The following is an 18397-nucleotide window of genomic DNA, read 5'->3' as shown; positions in this document are numbered from 1 at the left end:
TTGCAAAAAAATCTTCAGAATGTACTTATAACAAAGATCAGTTGCTGTAGAAAGGGATATTTTTTACCTTCTTCTGGTATGACTTCTGACCTGAAGTCACAATGACTACCTGAGTGTTAGTTTCTCAAGAAGTCTTTTTGGAAGGAAAATTGTAAACTCCCCAAACTGCTTGTTATTAAAGTATAATAACAAAAATAATAATATTAATAATAATAAATTATGTGTCATCCAAATGTCATGTTGTAAATGATTTATACATGAGAAGATATAGCAAATTCTACCATATTAAACAAAAATAAAAACCATCATATAGCCAGCATTAGTAGTCCATGTCTACAGTCCTAGCTACTCAGAAGGATGAAATCTGAGGATCACAATTCAAGGCCAGGCTGGGCAGAAAAGTCTCCGTAAGACTGTTACCTCAAAAGCACTCAAAATGCTGGGAGTAGGGTTTAGTGGTAGAGTGCTTGCCTAGCTTGCATGAAACCATGGCTTTGATTCCCCAGTACCACCTACAAGAAAAAGCTGGAAGTGGTACTGTGGTTCAAGTGGTAGAGTGCTGGCCTTGAGCAAAAAGAAGCTCAGGGACAGTACCCAGGCCCTGAATTCAAACCTCAGGATTGACAAAAAAAAACACACACAAACAAAAACTAAGCAATCAAAACACTCAATAACCAGAAGTAGCACTGTGGCTCAAAGTAGTGAGCACTAGCCTTGAGCAAAAGAGCACATAGGCCCTGCGTTAAGTCCCCATGACTGAAAAAAAAAAAAAAAGAAAACCAAAACTATCATATAGAACTAAAAATGTAAAGATATTAATTATAATTTGCATCTGTATGAGTCATGAAAGTATAGTAAATTTACTAACAAATGAAGTTCTGTATTCATGCAATATTATGCAATTGAACAGTATATAGTTAGGTTTGGGAAATACTAATACAAAATACAGAATACAAATAAGTCATTGGAAATTAAAAAAACATTGAGACAGGCACATTCTAGATACAACAATTAAAGGAATCCATGCAACTTTCTTTGGGTCTGGCCTACTTTGCTTAATATACTTTTTTCCAAGTTTTCCATTACCTGTGAATGGGACAGTATCATTCTTTCTGATGGAAGTGCAAAATTCTATTATGTATATACATGACATTTTCTTGATCCATTCATCCATTGAGAAACATCTGGGTTGATTTCATATCTTGGCTGTGATTAACAATGATGCCATCAACATGCTTGTGCTGGTTGCTTTTGTGTGACCTTGTTTGATTCCATTGGATAAATGCTTAGAAATGGAATTGCTGGGTCATAGGGAAACTCTATGTTTAGTCTTTTGAGGAACTTCTATACTGCTTTCCACAGTGGTTGAACCAGTTTACATTCCCACCAACAATGTAGTAGCATTCCCTTTTAGCCATTTTCCTACCAGCATCTGTTATTGTGATTTTTTGATAATAGCCATTCTAACAGGGGTGGGGTAGAATCTTAATTTTGTTTTTATTTGCATTTCTTTTACGGACAGAGATGTTGAACATTTCTTCATGAGTCTATTGACCATTTTTACTTCTTCTAAAAATTCTATCTTTAAGTCTTTAGCCCATTTATTAATTAGATAGTTGTATCTTTGAGGGTTTTTTTCAATTTTAGAGGGTTTATTTTTAAAGAGATTAATTTTTCAGGTCTAAGTATTTAGACCTCGAAGTATTAATTTTGAGGCCCTTGTCTGATGCATAGATAGTAAAACACACTGGATGGTAAAAGACAAAAAAATACATCTGGATATGATAAAATATACAGGGCTCTAGACATTCACATAGTGAGACCAAAGGATGATATTGTTATGTAAGTGTATATGATCATATAAAATGATGTTTGTCGATGTGACCTTCAAGAAATGGAAACGAGTATTTTTTTCCACCTTTATCATTTTTTTTCCTGTGCCTTTTGTCTTGCATGTAAGTTGTTTTGGAAGGGTAAGGAGCATAAGTGGTGGGACAAAGGTACACAAATGCAGCAGTGATACTCATTAGACACTAGGTTGAAAATGAATCACGCAACTTGGTGGGCATGGTCAGAAGGGAAAACTAGGAGAAAGCAAGCGAAGGGGTGACACTGTTCAAAAGTAAACATACTCATTATCTGACTGTATAACTGGAACCCCTCTGTACATCACCTTTATAACAACATTTTTTTACAAAAAGAAAAAACTATTTTTGAGACAGGTTCTCAGGAAGTTGCCCAAGCTGTCATCAAATGTGTAATTTCTATCTCAGCCTTCTTAGTATTATATTGAGATTATGAGATTATATTCATGTACCACATGATTAGGCTATTTTTTGAATAATGAATTTCTCGCTAGTTCCTCAGGACAAGAAATCCTTATAAAATTACACTTTTAAAAAAATCCTAGCAAAATGCAATGCATGCAACCACTTAAGCAGCCATAATTTATGTAAACCAATATTGGACATCTATGCCAAGCATTGGTGGTTATATCTATAATCCTAGCTACTCAGAAGTCTAAGATCTGAGGATCTCAGCAGCCAGCCAGGGCAGGAAAGTCCATGGAAGCCTTACCTCCACTTAACCACCCAAGCTGGAAGTGGAGCTGTGGTTCCACTTCAGGGTAGAGAGCTACCCTGAATAAGAGATCAGGGATATTGCCCAGGCCTAAGTTCAAACCCCAGCACACACACACACACACACACACACACACACACACACACACACACACACACACACACACACACACACACACACACACACACAGAGAGAGAAAACAATAATGGTGTATCTATACTCCCAGCACTTGGGATGCTGAGGTGAAGAGAATCACTGGAGTTTAGACATTTGCCAGTTTTGGCAACATAGCATAAAAACAAAACTCCCAAAGTAACCAACCAAAAATTTAAAAGGTTCCGGTGCACAACATAGTAATAAAGGAATACCTGTATTGTGATCATTCATGTTCTGAACATTACATATCAAGTGATAGAGATTAATTCTATTAGCTAGGTATTTTGATCAAGATAGCTATAAACAAAGCAAAAGGATTTTAATAAGATTATCAAATCTGTCATATTTATCCTCAAAAACAAGCTTATAATCTTTAACATAGGAAAATATTGCCTTAAATGTCTCAAAAATGGCTATCACTATATAATAAAATACTAATAACAATTATAACAATAATAATTAGTAGTAGTATTACTATTACCTATGCTAGAGATTCAATTTGGGCCTTGTATATACTAAGTATGAACTCTGACAATAAGCTGTATGCCTAACCCCAAACAGTTAAATATTTAAACTCTCAATAGACTTCAAAGATTTGGTGAGAGATGAATATGGAAGTACAGATGTGGTCATTAGCTTTTTCTTTTTATTCATAGAAATATGAATCTTGTTAATTCTTGTTTGAAAATGAGGTTAGTGACTTTAGTAAATATAGAAATTTAGCCAGAAAATCATTGCAAAAAAAAAACCCAGCTCTTTCTTGACACCTATTTCTGATAAAAGGTAGGATACTTGCTGAAAAAAATCCCTTTTAGAACCTTACTACATTGTTGGCAGGAGTGTAAACTCTGGAATCAGTATGGAGGTTCCTCAAAGACTACACATAGAGCTCTCCTATGCCCAGCAATCCCACTTTTGGGCATTTACCAAAACAATCATAAACAAGGCCATACTAAAACTACCAGCACCACTATGTTTATCATAGCATTATTCACTATAGCTAAGATATGGAACCATCCCAGATGCCCTTCAGAAGATGAATGGATCAAGAAAATGTGGTATCCATACACAAAGGAATTCTATGCATCTGTCAGAAAGAATGACATTGCCCCATTTATTAGGAAATGGAAACATTTGGAAAAAGTTATAGTAAGTGAAGTAAGCCAGGCCCAAATAAATATAAGTCCCATGGTTTCCCTTATTTGCAATAACTAATAAAAGTCTAACACAAGCAGAAAAGGTCAAACCTTATGTACATGTGACCATATAAGATGATGCTAAGTGAAATGAATCCCAAGATAGGCACACAAGAGGTTTTCACTTTGTCACTGTTATTTTTTAATGTACTATGTGATATTTTTGTTTCTTTTGTATGTTCTTCCCCAATGATATAACCCCCGTTGTATTTGATTCCAGTGCCCTTCATCTTGTATATACATTTTTCTAATTTTGGGAAGGGAAGGGAAATAACAAAATGCTGAAACAAGGATACAAGTTGACTCATTGTAACAATGAGATGCACAAGACACTATGTTGAAAATGAACTTTAGAACCTAGAGTGGGAAGGGAGGAGTTAAGGAGGTGGGAGGGAACGAATGGTAGGGGAAAAACGAAGGAGGGGGTAACAATACTCAATAGGAAATGTACTCAGTACCTTATGCATGTAACTGTAACCCCTCTGTACAGTATCTTTACAATAAAATATATATTAAAAATCCTTCTATACTAAAAATCAGAATGAAATAGAATGTTGAAAATGTTGTTACTTAGCTCTGTGCAAAACCCCTTTCCTTAGTACTTTCATGGGAAGGTTCATTTCTCATTTTTTGCTTTAGTTTTTAAAAGTAATTCTCTTGAATTCTACAAAGGAATTGCCATTTAACAAGGCAATTTATGACTGCAATATATCTTGATCAATGTCACCCACTTCAACTCTCTCACCCATCCCTTCCCTCCACATCCCTTCCTTCTTTCTTGTTAATTTTGTAGGATAGACATTGGAGTTTTGTCTGCATTTCCCCTCTATTCTCCTCTTCATTCATCTATTCCTTTCCTCTTCTCCTACCCCACCCCTTTTGAGTACACACTTCCTGGTATTTTATTTTGCTGAATTTTGATTCTGGTTTTCTAAGGAATTACACTATTAGAGATACCCCTTGACCATATTTCAGTTAAAACTGATGTATATACTTGCATACCACCCAATATATCTATTTATGGATTTGTAAGGGTAATCTTGCTTCTACACATAAGGGAAAACATGGATTTTTATCACTTTGGGCCTGAATTCACTTAATATATATTTTCCAAGTCTTTATAGTTCTTTTATATATATATATATGTATATACATATACATATATATATAATACTGCACAGAGGGGTTACAGTTACATGAGTGTGGTAATGAGTACATTTCCTATCAAGCATTGTTACCTCCTCCTTTGTTTTTTCCCTACCATCCCTTCCCTCCGCACTGCCCCAACTCCTTCCTGCCCCCCGCCCCGAAGTTGTAAAGTTCATCTTCACCATAGTGTCTTGTACATCTCATTGTTAGAATGGGTCAACTAGTATCCTTATCTAAGCATTTTGCTATATCGTTTCCCCTCCCCAAACTATAAAATATATATATATATATATATATATATATATATATATATATATATATATATATATGATGTAGGACAACAGAATCAGATACAGTAAAAACAGGGTTTATACCCTGGGGAAAGAACATAAGGAAGAAACAAAAGAATCACATAGTATATTATAAGTACATTAAAAATAATAGCAAGAAAGAAAAACCACTTGTGTCCCTCTCTTGGGGTTCATTTCCCTTAATATCATCTTATATGGTCATATGTACATATCTTTTGACCTTTTTTGCTTGTCCTAGACCTCTACTAGTTATTGCTAATAAGGGATACCATGGGACCTAACTTTCTTTGCACCTGGATTATTTCACTTAATATAATTTTTCCAAGTCTTTCCATTTCCATGCATAAAATTCCAGTGTATGTGTGTGTGAATGTGCATGATTTTGTGTTTTGTGTGTGTGTGTGTGTGTGTGTGTAGCTCACATTTTCTCAATCCATTAATCAATTAAGAGGCATTTGTGTTGATTCCATATCTTGGCTATAGTAAATAGTGCTGTAATAAACATTGTTATCCTGGTGGATTTACTCTATCCTGGTTTGTAATCTTTTAGTAAATGTCCAGGAATAAAATTTCTGGATCACAGGGGTGGTTCTATATTTACTTTTTTGACGACCCTCAATACTGCTTTCCAGAGTGGTTGAACAGGTTTACATTTCCACCAGTAATGTAGTGCATTTTGGGATTCCCTTTTGGCCATACCCTCACTAGCATGTTATTTTATTTTTTTCTTGATAATGGACATTATTCTAACTGGGTTGAGGTGGGATGTCAATGTTGTTTTGGTTTGCATTTTCTTTATGGCCAGAGATGTTGAACATTTCTTCATGTGTCTATTGACCATTTTTATTTCTTCTTCTGAGAAGACTGTCTTTAGCTCATTAGCCTCTTTATTAGTTTTGGGAGTTGGGATGGTTTAATTTTTTAAGTTCTTTGTATATTCTGGATATTAGCCCATTGTCTGATATGTAGCTGGTAAAAATCTTCTCTCATTCCATAGGATGTCTTTTTAGTTTCTTGGTTATGTCTTTTACCATACAGAAACACTTCAGTTTGATGCAGCCCTTTTATTAAGTCTTTCTTTGATTTGCTGTACTTCTGGATCTTTACTCAGAAAGGTTCTTCCTCTGCCCAGGAACCCTAATGTTTTCCCTGCTATTTCCTGTACTAGTTTCACGGTTCCAGGTCTTACATTGAATCTTTAATCCATTTTTAGTTGATGCTTGTGCATGGTGATAGATAACGATCTACATTCAGGTTGTTTGTATGTGGATATCCACTTTTGAGAGCAACATTTGTTGAAGAGACTGTCTTTCATGAAGAGCCATTTCTAAAATATACTTATAAAGTGTTCATATTCAAAGCTGTGAAGATGGAGCTCAGTGCTCACCATTGTAATCCTAGCTATTGGAGAAGCAGAGAGCAGAATTATGAGTTAGGGGCATTCCAGACAAAATATTAGTGACAACTCATCTCTACAAACTAAAGCTTGTGTAGTGTCATGCTTGTGGGCCTGATTGAAGGAAGGCATAGATAACAGCATCATGGTTCAGGGTTGGCCTGAGCAAAAATTCAAAATCTTACTTAAAAAATTAACTGAACTGGGTGCTCATGGCTCACTCCTTTAATCCTAGCTATTCAGGAGGCTGAGATCTGAGGATCACATTTTGACCCCAGCCCAGTCAAGAGAGTCTGTGAGACTTTTATCTCCAATTTACCACCTGAAAACCAAAAGTGGAGTTGTGACTCAAAGGGTAGAGCACTAGCCTTGAGCAAATCTACTCAGAGACAGGGCCCAGGCCCTGAATTCAAACCACCCAACTGCAGAAAAACAACAAACAAATAAAAATAACTAAAATACAAAGGGCCAAGAGACTAATTTGAACTTGGGCCATGCCCTGAGTTCAAATCCTAGTAATACCTAAAAAAAGAAACTGTCAAACCTTACTTGTATTCAGAGTCAACTGAAAGCAAACAACAACCAGTTAAAGGTGACTTCTCTGAAACTATTTTTAATAATACCTTGTTTTCATTTATGTTTATTTCTACTCCATTAATCTAAGCTTTTGCTAAAACTAACTTCATTTTGCCTTGCTTTGAGTAGATTGCACTCTATGCTTTCATTGTTTTTTTTTTGGGTCCGGTCGTGGGGCCTGAACTCTGGGCCTGGGCACTGTCCCTCAGCTCTTCAGCTCAATGCTAGCGCTCTACCACTTGAGCCACAGCGCCACTTCCGGCTTTTTTCTTTTTGCTTATGTGGTGCTGAGGAATCGAACCCAGGGCCTCATGCATGCAAGGCAAGCACTCTACCACTGAGCCACCTTGCAGCCCCCTGCACTCTATGCTTTCTATGTTCACTTAAAAATCTTTGGTTCCCTTCAATAATCCATTCTAAACCACCTCCCTCTTTTTGAGAATATCTCTCTGCTCTTCAGTTCTTTGTTTCCTCACTATTTTCTCCTCCTTCATCTTTACCTTTTCTTTATCCCTGTAGTTCCTGTTGAACTGTGCTTTTGCCTAACAGTCCCCCAAATTCCTCTTCTAGAAAACCTGACTACTGTTAGACTAGTCATCTTTCTTTTCTCACAGTTTTTCTTTTCACCTAATTTAGACAGCAAACTCCAAAACATGTGAATACTACTTTTTGAACAGCCCTAAATTTGAAACACTATCTGTAAAGTCTTCCCCTGGCCATGCAGGCCCTACCTCTTGGCTAAGTTTCTGCCCAGTATCTGTGTTAACTAGGTAACTCGCACACCTGGAAGCACTCCCCTTTCCCTCTTGCTAGGTTATATCATGGGCTGCCTCTGGTCATACTTCCCATCTGACCCTAGGAAGGTCCCAGTCCCTGAGGTCCCATCCACATCCAATGTGGCTGCACCTTTCCCCCACCTATCCACACCTCTTCTTCCTGGCCTCAGGGTGGGTCTCCCATTTTTGGCCATGCCTCTCCACCATGCATGGCAGGGGCAGCAGTTCAGTATATAAACTTCTTTTCCTACATGAATATCATGTGGTATCCTCTTCATCATCTATCTAATGAAACCAACCTACTTAATATACCTTCCACTAATGAGGAAATTTTAGTGGAAGGACACTGTTAATGATGATGCATCTAGTGTGTAGTTTCCTATACTATCTAGGTTTTGTTCACAGTTAATGTAGTTTAAAGTGACACTTTGAGGAAGATAATAGCTTCATTCTCTATACATACATATCCTTTTAAAACTCAGAATTTAAAAAGAAAGGGATCAGAGGATGGAAGTCCATTATCCTCATGTAGTAGATGAGTCAAGAGATTTTGGTCACAGAGGTAACCTGATAAAATCTCTTAATATAAATATGAGATATTTGCATATATAGTTTATATATATATAAATATATGATTTTTACATACCTAGAAAATATATCAACCCATACTGAAATGCAGTCTCCAAATTTCTATATTCACAATCCCAAATTTGGGCAAAGTTGTTTTGATTTTACTATTAAATTTTTGGTGAGGAAATTGAATGGAAAATTTTAATAAATTTCTTCCTTACCTGTCATGGTGAAAAAAAGTAATATCAATTGGAGATAGAGGAGAGAAGAGATTTCACTAGAAGATGTGTAAGTAGCTGAAGCTAAAAAAATGTGTGTGTAGTAAGAAGCTCACTGGACACTGCTCAGTGACCACTGGTCTCTTGGGATGATTGTAGATATGTACAGACAACCAGGATTCTACTGGATGGGGACAGATTTGGTGGGAGAATGTGTCGTAAAGTCAGCAGGGCAATTTCAAGGTATGAATTTGCCAATCACAGGATCTATTTCTCAAACAGAAAATGGGATTGGGTAGAAAAAAAGGAAACGGACATTGATGCTGCAAACTTATAGATGTTCTCAAACAATTTTCTTGACGCATTATTCAACTTATTAGAACTTTGAAACACCAAAAAGAGAATTATAAACAGGTCATCGTTACTTGGCTGAAAGGCAGGGTGAAGTTCATGGAGGGCAGCTTGCAGGGAACACTTTGTACAAGGCACTTCTCTCTTAGTTTCTTCTCTTTGAATCCTCTTTCTTAGGCTGGCTTGGACTGGGCTAGCTTGGACTTGCATATCTCTTCTGGTCTTCAATTTTCCCCCTTCATTGAAGGAAGTTTTTTCTTGGAGAAACCTAGGTTTTGTGTTCTCACATTCATGGATGTTTCTTCCTAGTAGCTTTCAGAATCAGAGGTCTTTTTAGTGCCCTGATGCCTTCAACTCTTTAGAAGCAAACACCAGAGAGTTAGAAGACCCAAGTAACTGCAGACTTTCCTTCTTCTTGACTTTGGACTCAATTCTTTTTTTAATTTTTTTTTTTTGCCCATACTCTGCTACCCTTGGTCCCTTGAGCCATGCAGACACCTGCATTGATGGTATTTGCTCCCTTCTACTATAAGTGAAACCAGTCCAAATTTGTAGCTTCTTTCCCCTGAGAAATGGCCATTGTGGAATTGCATGCTCTGTCTGCTATGCCTGGGTGCAAGGTCAGGCAAAAAAATGGAGCAAAATAAAGAGAATGCACACTGGTGGAGCACAGACAAGTGAGGGGATCAGAGAAAGAAATTCATGTGGATGTTTTCATTAGTAGTCTGTAGAAATCAACACAATCTAGCATTATATAGGGACACCTCTTGTTTCCCTATCTTGGGTTCATTCTGCTTGGCATCATCTTATATGGTCATATGTTCATAGCTTTTCACATTTTCTGCTTGACCTAGACATATAATACTTATCGCAAATAAGGAAAACTATGGGATCTATGTTTTTTGGGCTTTACTTACTTCACTTAATATAATTTTTCCCAGTTTCTCCATTTCCTAACAAATGAGGCAGTGTCATTCTTTCCAATGGAGGCATAGAATTCTATTCTCTGTTTATACCACATTTTCTTGATCCATTCATCTTCTGAGGGGCATCTGGGTTGGTTCCATATCTTAGCTATGGTAAATAATGCTGCAATGAACATAGTTGTGCTGGTAGCTTTAGTAGTCTTGTTTGTGATCATTTGGGTAAATGCCCAGAAGTGGGATTGCTGGGTCATAGGAGAGCTCTATGTGGAGTCTTTTGAGGAACCTCCATACTGCTTTCCAAAGTGGTTGAACAAATTTACACTCCCACCAACAATGCAATAGGGTTCGCTTTTGGCCACATCCCCTCCAGCAGCTGTTGTTATTAGATTTCTTGATTATAGCCATTTTGACTTGGGTGTATTGGAATCTCAAGATTGTTTTGATTTGCATTTCTTTTATGGCCAGAGAAGTTGACCATTTCTTCATGTGTCTATTGGCCATTCTTATCTGCTCTTCAAAAAAGTTTCTCTTTAAGTCTTTAGTCCACTTATTAATCAGGCAGTTCTTTTTTCAGGATTTGTTATTGGAGGATTCATGTACTTAGAACAGTATAATTTAGATATGAGACCCTTGTCCATTGTATGGCTAGTGAAGATCTTCTCCCAGTCCATAGGCTTTCTATTGATCTTGCTGGCTGTGTCCATTTCTATATAGAAGCTATGCAGTTTTCATGCTATCCCATTTGTCCAAACTATCTTTCATTTGATGTGTTTCTGGGTCTTTATTAAGAAAATTTGGGCCTGTGCCAAGCAGTCCTAGAATTTCTCCTTTTCCTTTCTGTAATGTTTTCAGGATATGTCCTTTGACATCAAGGTCTTTGATCCATTTGCAGTTGATCCTGGTTCAGAGTGATCTAACTTTAGATCCAAGGATATAGCTTTAGTTTTCTACAGGTGTTTAACCAATTTTGCCAGCACCATTTACTAAGATGCTGTCTTTCTTCCATTTAAAATTTTTTGCTTCTTTATTGAAGATTCGGTGGCTATAGGTCTATGGGTTTATTTCTGGGTCTTCAGTTATATTCTATTGGTCCTTGGGTCTGTTCTTATGCCAGTATCAAGCTGTTTTGATTATTATGGTTTTGTAGTAGAGTTTGGATTTTGGTATTGATATTCCTCTGGCACTGTTCTTACTGCTAAGGACTGTTTTTTCTATTTGGAGTCTTTTATTGTTCCATATGAATTTTTAGGTTGCTTCTTCTATTTCATTGAAGACTGAATCGGGATATTGCTAGGTATCACATTGAATTTAGATAGCCTTTGGCAGTATTTCCATTTTCACGACGTTAATCCTCCCAATCCAGGACCATGGGAGGTTTTTCCACTTCCTTATTTCTGCTTTAATTTCCTTTTTCAGGTTTTTAAAGTTTTCATCATAGAGTTCTTTCACTTTTTTAGTTAATTCCTAGGTATTTTATTTTTTGTGGAGCTATTACAGAAGGAGTTGCTTTCCTGATTTCTGCCATGCTCTTCTCATTTTTGCCATACAGAAAAGCCATTGATTTTTGAGGACTAATCCCTGCTCCTTTGCCAGAGTTTCAATTCAGCTTGAGTAACTTGGGAGTGGAATCCATGGGGTTCTTTAAATACAAGATCATGTCATCCGCAAAGAGGGAGAATCTTACTTCATCTTTCCCTATTTGGATCCCCTTTATGTTTGCATCTTGTCTTATTGCTCTAGCTAGGCACTCGAATACTGAATTGAAGAGGAGTGGAGAGAGCAGACATCCTTGTCTCATTCCTGAATTTAGAGGAAATGGCTTTAGTTTTGCCATGAAGTATAATGCTGGCTGTAGGTTTGACATACACAGCCTTTATTATATTGAGGAATGTTCCATGGATTCCTAGTTTCTCCAGAACTTTCACCATAAAGAACTATTGGATCTTGTCAAATGTTTTTTCTGCATCTGTTGAGATAATCATGGTACTTATCTTGGTCTCTTCATGTGATAAATTATATTAGTTGATCTGTGTATATTGAACCAGCTTTGTATTCCTGAAATGAATCCTGTTTGATCATAGTGTATGATTTTTTTTGATGAGTTGTTGAAGTAGTATCTGATGTTTTTGATTTGTTGTTGAATTTGTTTGGCTAGAATTTTGTTGAGAAGTTTGCATCAATGTTCATCAAAGAGATAGGCCTCTAGTTCTCTCTCTTTGATGAGACCCTATATGGTTTTGGGATGAGTGTTATGCTAGCTTCATAGAATGGATTTGGTAGTGATACTTCCCTTTCAATTTCATTGACGAGTTTGAAAAGTATTGGAGTGGGTTCTGATAGATTCTGATTGGAGTGAGGCCTGATAGAATTTTAGGTCTTGTATGGACTTCTTTACTTCCTTGATTTGATTTTCTGTTTCTTCTCTCATATCCTTTAGCAGAGTGACTTTTTTATATTGGACTTCCTTTCCTTCTCATGGAATTGACTTAGCTTTCTGTTTGTGGATTCCATGAATTCCTCTAATAATCTTTGATTGGTCTCCTCACAATCACATATTGTCCTGTGCAGATTTTCTGTCTTTCTTGTTAACATATTTATCAGCAGTGTTTTTAAAAGCATTTTTAGCATTAGCTTCTAGATCTTTCATTCACTGTTCTAATGTCTGATTACTTTGTGGGGGAGTTGAGGTTCCTTGACTTGCCATTTTTCTTGTGTTTCTATGGTTTGTTATGCCCATTTGGAAACAAAGGATCCAAAACCCAATCAGAACACAATTTAGAGTAAAAACCAACCCAGAGCTCCATAATTGCATAGCCTTTAGAGTTTTAAAATCATAGATAAGTATTCTTCTATCAAAATATTATTTTGCGTTTTTGTTTGAGGAAGGGTATTGTGGTTCAGGAAAGGTGATTATATACAGTTGTAGCTAGGGAGCAAATCTTTTGTTAGAGAGAAATCAATTTAAACCAAAAAGATAGCAAGATAAACCAAATAGAGTCAAAATAGAAACAAATACGGTCTAAATCATAGACAATTAGGGATCAACAGACTAAAGAAAAGGAAGAAGGAAAGAAGGACTAGAAAGAAAGAAAAACCAGTTAAAGTGAAATTAAAAGAAATAGGAAAAGATGTAATGAAAAATAAAGATAGGAGCAACAAAGAATAGAGGAATAAAAGTAAAAGAACAGAAGAAATAAAACTAAGATCTAAAGTAAACATTTTAATTGTATATAAATAATAAAATTTTATAAGGGATAAATAGAAAATTGAGCAATCAAAAATATATCCAAGGGGGCTGGGAATGTGGCTTGATGGTAGAGTGCTTGCCTATCATGCATGAGATCTTGGGTTCAATTACTCGGTATCACATAAAAAAATAAATATAGGAGGGGGGACCAAGATGGCGACGGGGCAGTAGGGAAACGCCACAGCTCTCCCCAACCAAAAAGAGAGTTCGAGTTCCAACGCTTAATCTCCCCAAGAGACCGACAACAACAAAAAGACGAACACTCAGAGAAAAACCGGAGGTGGAAAATAACAAAAAAAGAAAGAGAGGAAAAGAAGAATTTCAGAACAGAGAAGAGCGAAGACCCCTCCCCCAACCTTTACTGGCCACACGGCAGTGCACCAAGCCGCCGGCCAGCTGGCCCGGCAAGGGCTGCCGGAGCCCCAGAGACACAGGGGGCCGCCTGCAGATCACCTGCGCAGAAGCTGCCTGAGGCACCGGACCCGCCCGATCACCATAGCAATGACCCGGCGGGGGCACCCAGGTCCCAGAGGCACAGGGGGCTGCCTGCAGATCACCCACGCAGAAGCCGCCTGAGGCACCAGCGTCAGACCCACCAGATCTTTACAACCCGGGAAGAAGCTGCCTGAGCGTGGACACTGTGGACCCAACAGCTTCAATAGAAGCAGAGACAGAAAAGAATCACACAGAGCCACCACCGCCCAGCCCAGCCCACAACCACCCCAACTGAACTCGAACTGCAACAACAACTGATGAACTACACCACACAGAAATAACCAGCCCCAGAGTGAGTACCCCACAGGGGACAGTGTATCCCTCAAGGGAGACCAGAGCGGGAGGGAATCCCCAGACCCTGACCTAGACTCCCTACCCCAACACCAGGACCACGGGACCCACTAAAACTGGGAACTGTTCGAGAGCTCCACCAGCCTGTGGAGCACACTCCGCTGGCCAGGCCAGAGCAAGAGTGCCCCTGGAAGGGAGCTTAAATGCCCAAGCCAGGAACAGGGCCCCTGGGTCAAGACTACCAACAGTAGAAGAAATTTGAACTGTGTCCTCCAGGCTGCATAACCTAGGTGGTATACACATCAGCACAGGCCTAACGAGCGCGCTCCAGGCTGGGGCCCAAACCAGGCTCGGGGATCCGGCGCCTGAACAACACAACCAACTCCTCCCAACTGAAGAAAAAGCTGAGCATACGCCTCAACAGAGGGGAGAAAATCAGGAAACAGCACTCCCCGGGAGGCACGCCTGTAACAACAAAAGACCTGGAGGCCCAGGACAAGAGAAGGCCAAACCCCACCAAAACTCTACCCATATACCCTAGGCTGGAAATTGGGTAACACAGGCTGCCAGCACCTGATAGTAAGCAGGAACTCAGGCTGATAAGGTGGCTCAGCAGTAGAGTGATAGTCTTGGATGTATGAGGCCCTGGATCTGATTCCTCAGCATCACAAAAGCAAAAAAGATCAGAAGTGGTGCTGTGGCTCAAATGGTAGGGTGCCAGCCTTGAGCTGAAGAGCTGAGGGACAGCACCCAAACCTAGAGTTCAAGCCCACTACCAGCCCAAAACAAACAAACAAACAAAAACACATCAGGAGCCCATAGCAGACTCCAGTACTTGGGAGAGTGCATCCAGAGCATCTGATCTTCCCAAGAGCACCCGTAGGAGCAAACACAAGCAGTCTAGGCTGCTCAACCCTTCCAAAGGTGGGAATTGCCAGCAATCTACAGCAGAGAGCTGAGAATCCTAAGTAGGTCAGAATAGCAGCTGTAAATAGGCTCCCAACAGAACCCAGATCAGGCACAGACTCTCCCTGCCAATACAGAATCAGCAACAAGCAAAGACAGACACACCAAAACAAAATTGAAGAGCAGTCTCCTGAACCCCCATGCGAAAATCACAGAGAAAAATCACAAGGTTTACCACCACCCAGGACAGCAAGCTCACCTCAAAAGCCAGCAGCCATGCAGGGGAGAGCCCCAGTGGGAGCAAAGCAGGAATGGAAGACAAAAGCTACATCCAAGGGTTGCTGGAGGCAATGACTCAAGAAATAAAGTGAGAAATTGATCAGAAATTGAAAGAGCACAAGGATGAACTATCAAAAGAGATACAGGATATCAAACAAAAGTTGGATGCAAAAATAGAAGCTGCACAAACCTCAGTAAGAAGTGAGATAAACGCCAAATTAGAGGTAATACATACTGAGATCAGTACTCTGAGAACCAACATTGAATCCATAAAGGGATCCATTTCCTCCATGCAAACCACAATAGAAGCCACGATCAACAGAGTGAATGAAATGGAAGGTAGAGTGTCAGATACAGAAGACAGAATACACCAACTGGACCAAAAAGTGACAGATATGGAAAAATCACTCAAATTAAACCAAAGGGAAATTCAAGAGCAAGCAGATAATGCCAAGAAATTTAACCTTCGCATAATCGGAGTGGACGAAGGTGAGGAATTCCAGAACAAGGGAATGCAACACCTATTTAACAAGATAGTCAATGAAAAATATCCCCACCTCAAAAAGGACCATCTTAACTACATTACAGAAGCGTATAGAACACCCAACAAGCAAGATCCCAGGAGAAACACTTCTAGACACATTATAGTAAAAATGATGGATCTGAATAATAAGGAAACAATCCTGCATGCAGCAAAAATGAAGAAGGAGCTATACTACAACGGGAAAAAAAATTAGAATCACTGCAGATCTCTCCACACAAACAATGAATGCAAGAAAAGCCTGGGAAAGCACCATACGAGCCCTGAGAGCCAATAACTGCCAACCCAGACTGATATATCCGGCAAAGCTAGCATTCACATTCGATGGAGAACTGAAAACTTTTAATAGCAAAGAAAAACTAAATACATAAACATTAAGCCAGCATTACAAAGAATTCTAAGAGGGGGGACACAACCTGAAGAAAGCAACCAGGAACTGGGACCTGCCCCAAACAGGCATTACTCAAAGTCTAACTGAGCAAGCACAGGAGGAAAGGAAAGAAGAAAAACTTAGGAAAACGGAATGGCAGGGACAACAATGCATCTCTCTATACTTTCTCTTAATATAAATGGGCTGAATTCGCCAATTAAAAGAAAACGAACTGAGGACTGGATCAGAAAACAAGACCCATCCATCTGTTGCCTTCAGGAGACCCACCTCTCAGCCAAACATACAAACAAACTCAGAGTGAAGGGGTGGAAAAGGATCTACCAATCAAATGCCCCCAGTAAGAAAGCAGGTGTAGCTATCCTGATATCTGACAAAATAAACTTTTCATTAAAATCAGTACAGAAAGACAAGGACGGACACTACATATTAATACAGGGAACAATCCAAGAGGAGGATATAACCATCATCAACTTATATGCCCCAAATATTGGTGGACCCAGATATGTTAAACAAATGCTCTCAAATTACAGAATAAAATAGATCCCAATACGATAATACTAGGAGACTTTAACACGCCACTCTCACCAAAGGACACGTCTACCAGCCAGAGGATTGGCAAAGAAGCTACCGAATTAAGTGAGGCCATACTTCAAGTGGAATTAACTGACATCTACCGAGTATTTCACCCTAAAACAACACAGTACACATTCTTCTCAGCAGCTCATGGAACTTTCTCCAAAATAGACCATATCATAGTTCAGGCAAGGAACTTAAGCAAATACAAAGGGATCGACATAATCCCCTGTATCCTATCTGACCACAGTGGAATCAAGCTAGCTCTCAATAACAAAGCATACCGCAGAAATTTCTCTAATACATGGAAATTGAACAGCACACTCCTTAACAATGCCTGGGTAACGGAAGAGATCAGAGAAGAAATAAAGCATTTCCTACAACTCAATGAAAATGAAAACACCTCACAAAGAAACTTGTGGGACACAGCAAAAGCAGTCCTGAGGGGCAAATTTATTGCCCTCAGTGCCCACATCAAGAGAATGGAGACAGACCAAGTAAATAATCTCATGTTGCAACTAAAACAGCTAGAAAAACAAGAAAAAATGGGACCTAAAGCTACTAGACGAAGCCAGATAACCAAATTAAGAGCAGAGATTAACCAATTAGAAAATCAGAAAACCATAACCAAAATAAACCAAACAAAAAGCTGGTTCTTTGAAAAAATAAACAAAATTGATGGCCCGTTGGCTAGATTAATTAAAAAAAGAAGAGAGGAAACCCATATTAATAGGATTAGGGATGCCACAGGAAACATCACAACACGTACCCAAGATATCCAAACAATTCTAACAGACTACTTTCAAAAGCTATACTCTCTAAAGGAAGAAAATCTGGCAGAAATGGATGCATTTTTAGAGAAATACAAGTTGCCCAAACTGAGCAAAGAAGAAGTTAACCAATTAAATAAGCCAATATCCTATAACGAGATACAGGAAGCTATCAAAAGTCTTCCAACAAAAAAAAGCCCAGGACCAGATGGATTCAGAGTAGAATTCTATAAGACCTTTAAACAAGAACTAATACCCATACTCCTCAAGCTCTTCAGAGAAACAGAGAAGGAGGGAGCTATCCCAAACTCATTCTATGAAGCCAATATCACACTCATCCCCAAGCCAGGCAAAGACCCAACCAAAAAGGAGAATTACAGACCAATTTCCTTGATGAACACAGATGCAAAGATCCTTAACAAGATTCTAGCTAACAGAATCCAGAAACACATAAAAAAAATTATACACTATGACCAGGTAGGCTTCATCCCAGAGACACAGGGATGGTTTAACATACGTAAGTCAATAAATGTAATCCAACATATCAACAGAGTCAAGGTCAAGAATCACATGATTATCGCCACAGATGCAGAAAAGGCCTTTGATAAAATTCAACATTCATTCATGCTAAAAGCTCTGGAGAAAATAGGGATAGAAGGAACATTTCTAAAAACAATAAAAGCCATTTATGACAGACCA

This window comes from Dipodomys spectabilis, unplaced genomic scaffold (genome assembly GCF_019054845.1).
Source record: "Dipodomys spectabilis isolate Male_0828 unplaced genomic scaffold, ASM1905484v1 ptg000262l, whole genome shotgun sequence".
NCBI classification, from domain to species: Eukaryota; Metazoa; Chordata; class Mammalia; order Rodentia; family Heteromyidae; genus Dipodomys; species Dipodomys spectabilis.
Note: the sequence above shows the minus strand (reverse complement) of the source record.